This window comes from Bombyx mandarina, chromosome 07 (assembly GCF_030267445.1).
Source record: "Bombyx mandarina strain Sakado chromosome 07, ASM3026744v2".
NCBI classification, from domain to species: Eukaryota; Metazoa; Arthropoda; class Insecta; order Lepidoptera; family Bombycidae; genus Bombyx; species Bombyx mandarina.
In genome coordinates this window covers 7,920,782-7,928,682 of record NC_143214.1, presented here as the reverse complement: position 1 = coordinate 7,928,682, position 7,901 = coordinate 7,920,782, and the positions used below count along the sequence as shown (strand labels likewise).

Below are 7,901 nucleotides of genomic sequence, written 5' to 3'. Positions count from 1 at the left end.
TGGTCGATGGTTGATCACAGATTTTTTTATTTTAATTTCTTAGACAAATTTTCTCGGATATGTAATTATGGATTCTTTCTTGTCTTTACCATAACTGAATAAGATTTAGATTTGAAATTAAATTGGCGTTAACTATTTTAACATAGTAGAGCCGACAAAAACATGTTTTCATATTTTCACAGCCGACAATTTTTGAAAACAAAAAACTCATCAGAACCATTTAATAAATTGTTATCAATATTCAGACTAAAGGAATTCTCATACAACGATCTCAAATAATAAGCCTTCTTTAAATTTACCGAAATGGTGAAGGGCAGGAATCAAACTTATTGCTACCGTTTCTTCACAATCAAAGAGTATTTTTAAATACAACAACACTCAAATTATTAGTGTTGCCAGCAACTCTCTGACGCCACCGGCATCGCTTTAAATTTTTATGATATCCCTAAAGGCTTGTGCGCCTTATTCAATTAAACATTTAATTCTGATAAAACGTTTGATTTCTTTAAAAATCCAGACTACTATTCTTGCCGTTCACCAAGGCGCATACTTGACTTATACCATATTATACTCTATCACGTTTTTTTTTTCATAATACTGAATTTGAAATTTAAAAAAACATACCAAAAGGGTTGACCAATAAATCAGCTTCAAAACTGCTCAACCTATCATTTATTTTTAACTAGTGACCGTCAAACCTTAAAACACTAGGTGGACCCATAGATGTGTCCGGGAGTGCATTTGCTTTTATTGCAAATTGAACTATATATTTGTATGGTAGGTATATTCAATTGGTGTAATACTATATATCAAAGAGTAAAAGGCGACCGCAGTGCGCCACTTTGAGAAAGCTGCACGATACGAAAACCCTCTTGTCGTGGCCGCCGGAAATTACATACCCGATCCTGCGGATCGAATGGAAAGCAGTCGACGTCGCCCTAAACACGTCGTTTCGGATTCTCCCGATCCACTAAAGGTGCTTTTAGGTACCTCAAGTACCGGTCACCGTACTTGCGGCGAAGGGTTCGACGGCACCTATGTTGAGAAATGAGTTCTAAGTTCTCAGTCTTTACAATACAACGGCTGCCCCACCCTTCAAACCAAAAAGCATTACTGCTTCACGGCAGGAAAAGGCAGATTGGTGGCACCTACCCGTGCGGCCTCGCAAGACGTCCTACCTATATATACCTTAGTTATTGTATAAATGAATATTGGGTAAGAATAAATGCATAGATTAAATTAAAAATTACAATGATATAAAAAAATATGTTTTTAAGCACTTCATTCTATCATAAATGACACATCACTTTCTTTAATATATATAGCAATAGGGGCTTTATCATCATAATTATCATCGTCATCATCATCATCACCATCTGTGTCATCATCTAAATCATCTGCATATTCAGTATCCGATATGCGATCTTCATCACTATCGCAGTCATCATCACCAACATGAATAATAAACTCTTCAGTCATCGTGTCCACCACATGATCACTTTTCCTGTATTGCTCTTCTATTTCATTCACTTTTTGGCACAGTTTATTCCATTCACTAGCAGCCATCAAATTGACTTTTCTTTGATCAGGTCTGCCACACCTTTAAAGCTCCAACTAACTTTCTTGGTGCTAACATATCCTTTAATGGCAGCCCATGCCATCTCAATCGGATTGAGATCAGGTTGGTAAGGAGGTAGACGAAGTACAGAGTGGTTATGTTCTGCCAATATTTGATCAATGTATATTTTTTTAAACTGATCTTTATGATTGTTAATTAAATTATACAATTGAGGCTTCAACATATCAGGAGTATAGTTAATATGCTTGTTAGTCAACCAGGCCTGCATATCGGCTTTTTTAGCATTCGATGTTGGTGCCGGATCGCATTGCTTGTTATGATACGTTGCATTGCCAACTACGACGACTGAATTATTTGGCAAATTTGGTATCAGTTGAGTACGAAGCCATCTTTCGTAATTAATAGAATTCCTATTATCCTGGTAGTCTGTTTTGACGCCTGCTTTAAATAAAAGTAAAGAGTTCGGTACAAAGCCTGTTTCGGACCCAGCATGGACAATGACTATTTGCTGTCCTTTAGAAATTGGTTTTTTTAGTCCCTTAGTATAACCGTCCGTCCAGGTGTTGGGAGGGGAGTGTGGTGAACCAACATATGTTTCAACCGTATATATAATTGGTCTTCCTTCTTGCCTATATTTCATCATTCGCTGCAGGTATTCAATTCTCTGGAAGCGAATATTTGTTCTCTCTATAAGGATTTGTTTATTATTTTGGATTTTTTTCCATTTAAAACCCAAATTTTTAATGATTCGCCCCAAACTTCGCGCGGACCCCTAGAAATTGATATCGTTTTTTAATTTTATTCGCAGTTTCTCCGTTGTTGGCAGTTCCTTCTCGGTTATATGGAAATTGTGTATACACCGCTTAATCACTCCTAGATCGATTGAATTTAAACCCGTAATAGGTTTATCCCGGGGCCTTTTTTTCCCCGGTGTTCTGAATACTTTAGGGACCTCTCCGCCGCCTTCTTGTATTATACGCTTTACAGTAGTGACAGAACTATCCGTTGCCATTGCGGTTCGCTTTTGTACTTTTTTTATATTAATCACCCCATCTTCAGATTCTCTCTTCATAAAGGAATGAACGTTATAAATATTTTTTCTAGCTTGTCTATTGAACACTCTGTTTGTCTTTGTCATTTTGTAACTAAAACAGAGAAATAAAAATATAAATGAAAGTACATACATACAGATAGTTTAGTTTTAGTTAAAAATTTGTAAATCATTTAATTAATGTTATTTTTTATTTTATCAGAATTATTGGTCACTATTACTATCTAACACTACGTATTTTCATTTTGAGAATAAAGTAACATTATTTTAGAATATTATTTTATTCCTATTAAGTCGCCTATTTTGAAGTCGTCGTGGCCTTAAGGATAAGAGGGCCGGTGCATTCGTATGTAGCGATGCACCGGTGTTCGAATCCCGCAGGCGGGTACCAATTTTTCTAATGAAATATGTACTCAACAAATGTTCACGATTGACTTCCACGGTGAAGGAATAACATCGTGTAATAAAAATCAAATCCGCAAAATTATAATTTGCGTAATCACCGGTGGTAGGACCTCTTGTGAGTCCACACGGGTAGGTACCACCACCCCGCCTATTTCCGCCGTGAAGCAGTAATGCGTTTCGGTTCGAAGGGTGGGGTAGCCGTTGTAACTATACTGAGACCTTAGAACTTATATCTCGAGGTGGGTGGCGCATTTACGTTGTAGATGTCTATGGGCTCCAGTAACCACTTAACACCAGGTGGGCTGTGAGCTCGTCCATCCATCAAAGCAATAAAAAAAAAAAAAAAAAAAATTAAGCTAGATGAGCCTATAGTAATTTTAAATAACATTAATAATACTAAGTTCATAAATACTTACCAAAAACAATAAAAAATTAAATGAGCTTGATAAAAAATGTATGGTTAATAAAATTGCACAATAGTGTATTTTGCTGCAGTGATGCGCGTACACAGCACAAACCCAGTCACAACTGACGAGGTTATATATAATCTTACTCTATGAACTGACGGCTTGTTGTGATGATACAATCACGTTAATCACATGCCCGGTGTCACCCCCCATCTTGTCTCGTTCCCCCCAAACAGACCCAAAAATGGATTTCTGCGCATGTCAAGGTCGGAGCTCACGACTCGTGCCGATTATGTACTGTATGAATCGAAGAAAAAATACTCTATCACGCCTTAGATACGTGAAGTTTGTATAGGTACATATTAAATTTTGGCGTACACGCTGAACACTTCTTATCCGTTTTTATTTTTTTATTGTTTAATGTAGGGACGATCTCACGTTCCATAGACAGCCACAAGGTAAATGCCGCATTACTGCTTCACGACAGAAATAGGCAGGGCGGTGGTACCTACCCGTGCGAACTCACAAGACGTCCAGTTACCAGTTTTTTTTTTTTTTTTTTTTTTTTTTTTTTTTTTTTTTTTTTTTTTTTTTTTTTTTTTTTTTTTTTTTTTTTTTTTTTTTTCCCTACCTATTCTGATTGCCTTGAGAGGCTATTTCAGCGTACCCTAGGTTGTGTAGGTGAGCTCGCGGGGCTCAAAACGGAGAATTGCTAACACCGCCCTAGCAAGAGCAGTGCTTCGCAGAATCTACCACCGGATCGGAAGCGCGACCCACTGAGAAGATCCGGCGAGAAACTCAGTGGGCTGTGTCTGTGGGTTAATTCGCTCGTCGAGCCCTTCGTCGCAAGCAAGACGGGTTCGACGAGGACGGTGACCGGTGCTTGTATTGCCTAAAAGCACCGTTAATGGATCAGGAGGATCCGTGATGACGTGCTTTGGGCGACGTCGACGGTTTAGCAAACGGTCTACAGGATCGGGTATGTAGTTTCCGGCGGCCACGACAAGAGGGTTCTCATGTCGTGCCGTCTTCTCAAAGTGGCGCAGCGATGCCGACTGTAGATACTTACTGACGGGGTCGAGCTCCAGGTCATCGTGGAGGTCCACGTTCCTCTGGAACCATGGTGCTCCGACGGCTATCCTGCAGAATCGGGATTGTATAACCTGAAGGGGTTTCAAGTTGGTGCGGGCCGCGTGAGCGAACACTACGCTTGCATACGTCATGACGGGGCGTATGCAAGTTTTGTAGAGGGTTACCTTGTTACGGAGGGACAGTTTGCTTCGTCTACAAAGCATTGGGGAGAGTCGTCCTAGTATAAACGCGGCGCGATCGCGTACCGTTTTTACGTGGGGACGGAATGTCATCCCTCTGTCGAGGGTGACGCCTAGGTATTTGACCTTCGGGGCCCACGGTATGGGCTGGTCAAAGAGAGTGATGGGGCTAACGGCGGAGGTGTTTACGCGCCTATTGGGGAGTGGGGTGCTCGAAGTGGTATTCGGAGGGCGACCCCTTTTGAATAGCACCGCTGTGTTTTTCGTGGGGTTAATGTCTATTCGCCACTTCCGGAACCACTGTCTCATGGTGGTTACTGCGGTCTGGAGTCGCCGATGAAGCAACGACATCTTCCTACACGAGTAGTAGATAGCCGTGTCATCGGCGAAGAGCGCTAGATGGGTCTCCGGAGACCGGGGTATATCGTTGATATACAAACTAAATAGTAACGGGGAGAGTGCGGAGCCTTGCGGGACTCCGGCAGTCAGATGACGGGGACGAGAACGAGTTCCCTCTACTCGATATCGAAACGAACGGTTTGACAAGAAGTCTCGTATGATGAGCACGAGTCTGTCTGGCACTCCCATGTTGTACAGTTTGTAGATCAAACCGTTGTGCCAGACTTTGTCGAACGCCTTCGCTACATCGAAGAAGAGGGCGCCGGTCGGGATTTGTTTATGCCTATTTAGCCCTATTAAGATGTGCTCCGTGAGGCGGTGCACTTGTTGTACGCATGAGTGTTTGGCGCGGAATCCAAACTGCTTGTCTATTAGAATTTTATTCGCGGTAACGAAGTCCCAGAGGCGTTTCCGAAGGAGCCGTTCGTAAATTTTGCCGATCGCTGGGAGGAGACTAATCGGACGGTAACTAGCGGTTTCATTATTCGGTTTGCCCGGCTTGTGTATACCGATAACGTCCGCTTCTTTCCATACCGCCGGAAAGATGCAGTGCGTCATAGCGGCATTTAAGATGGTAGCCAACATTGTTATCAGTTGGACTGGTAAGAGTTTTAATGCACGGTTGCGGATGCCGTCGGAGCCGGGTGCCTTCTTAGGTTGAAGGTTATCTATTACTTCTCTAACTTCGTCAGAGGTAATGGGGGGTAACGCGTCCGAGGGTGGCAGGGAAGCTCTGCGCTCGACCTCCCTGTCGACTGCCTCGGTGTGTTCGGGGTCCGCGTATTGAGTGCTGGTGGTGCACTGCTCTTGCAGTGCATCGGTCAGCAACTCTGCCTTGTCATCCAGTTACCAGTAAGCTGGAACAAATAGTACTTGCATTCCAATCATATGTACACAAAACACACGATTTATTTATTTATTTATTCAGCTTTATGCACAAAGGTAGAATGGCGGACTTAATGCCTGAGGCATTCTCTACCAGTCAACCAAGGGTGGTGTCCAAGAGTCCTGTGGTAGGTGCATTCCTTTTTGAGAAATAAGAAAATTATTAATAACTAGCTGACCCGGCAGACTTCGTAGTGCCTCAATCGATAAATAAAAGACCTAAACTTTTCTATCAAATAAACTTAAAAAAGGAATCCGTCCGACGGGGAACATATCAAAAGAAAAACAAAATTGTTATTATTTACTTCCGAGAATTTTCATATTTATCTACCTTTTAAACATTCACATTTTTTTTATTTATTGTTTAGATGGGTGGACGAGCTCACAGCCCACCTGGTGTTAAGTGGTTACTGGAGCCCATAGACATCTACAACGTAAATGCGCCACCCACCTTGAGATAAGTTCTCAGGTCTCAGTATAGTTACAACGGCTGCCCCACCCTTCAAACCGAAACGCATTACTGCTTCACGGCAGAAATAGGCAGGGTGGTGGTACCTACCCGCGCGGATTCTCAAGAGGTCCTACCACCAGTCTCTGGACTTCCACAAATAGCTCGAGGCCAAAATTAGCCAAATCGGTCCAGCCATTCTCGAGTTTTAGCGCGACTAACGAACAGCAATTCATTTTTATATACATAGATATTACATACGTATACAAATACACACACGATATACATATATAAACATAGCATACAACAACGTACATATTATTTTCATAGTAATTATATAAAATTTATATACACATGTGGCATCTACCTATCCACCTACACACATAAACACACACAGACACACACTAGCACACTTACTATGTATATTGTCATTTATATACTATATACATAATATAATAAATACATTTAATAATAACACGCACACATTTATACTACAACCATAATATTAGTATATTTACATATCTATACTAATATTATAAAGAGGAAAGATTTGTTTGTTTGTTTGTTTCGAATAGGCTCCGAAACTACTGGACCGATTTGAAAAATTCTTTTTCCATTAGAAGCCGACATTGTCCCTGATGAACATAGGCTACTTTTTTAATTTTTTTTTTTTTTTTTTTTGTTTCATGTGTGTTTTAATGTTTCCGAAGCGAAGCGAGGGCGGGTCGCTAGTTTATTATGATTACACCGACACCACACGATAAAATAACGGCAATAGAATGTGCAACGAAAACGCACATTCTAACGGTATTTGCAGTGGAGTGTACGGGGAGACAACCCCGCTCCGGCGCATCGTCCCAACGGACAGCGATTCTCTCGACTTCACGCAGATCGCATGTCGCCTATCGATAACTTACTGATTTCGTAATTCTTTGTTTCCTGTATGTTTATTTAAATTCAGTTTCCACCTTATTTTTCTATCTTACTATTTAATTCTATGAACTAATTATTCTTCGTCTGTGCTGTGCTACCTGTTTGTGCGTGTTCAACTTGTTGTATGTAAATAAATATTAAACCTGGACCTTTAGTGATTAATTTCATTGACTTGTGGTGCAATTTAAATCGATAAAAACTATTTAACCTAAACATATAATAATATTTATAATCGGAGCTAGGAAACCGCTTCTGAAAACAAAGAGACGATAGTACTAATGACACGTTAGATGATGGGACGGAAAAAAGTCAATCCTGAAAAAACTCGTAGCGTTAATGCTTATTTTAATAGATTAAAGTTTTGTATTTACGTTAGTGAGGCTTGTTTTGGTGACGGTACTTTTACACTCTATATACATACAATTCCATTGTGCTTTGATCATCACGTTGTGTAGTAAAATTAAAGTCTTAGTCATCTATATAATTTTTGCGTTAGCTCGCCGCTCATCGGAATTAAGTTTTA

The 7,901-nt window shown here is 40.5% G+C and overlaps 1 long non-coding RNA gene across 1 annotated transcript; it reads right to left on the bottom strand.

The window, feature by feature from the left end:
• Positions 1-241: 241 nt before the first annotated feature.
• On the bottom strand, positions 242-3,583 carry LOC114249536 (uncharacterized). Its single transcript, XR_016323324.1, has 2 exons — positions 3,452-3,583; positions 242-2,724 (listed from the first exon to the last, which is right to left on the bottom strand). It is a non-coding gene; the product is annotated as an uncharacterized LOC114249536 (long non-coding RNA).
• Between the last annotated feature and the right edge of the window lie 4,318 nt (positions 3,584-7,901).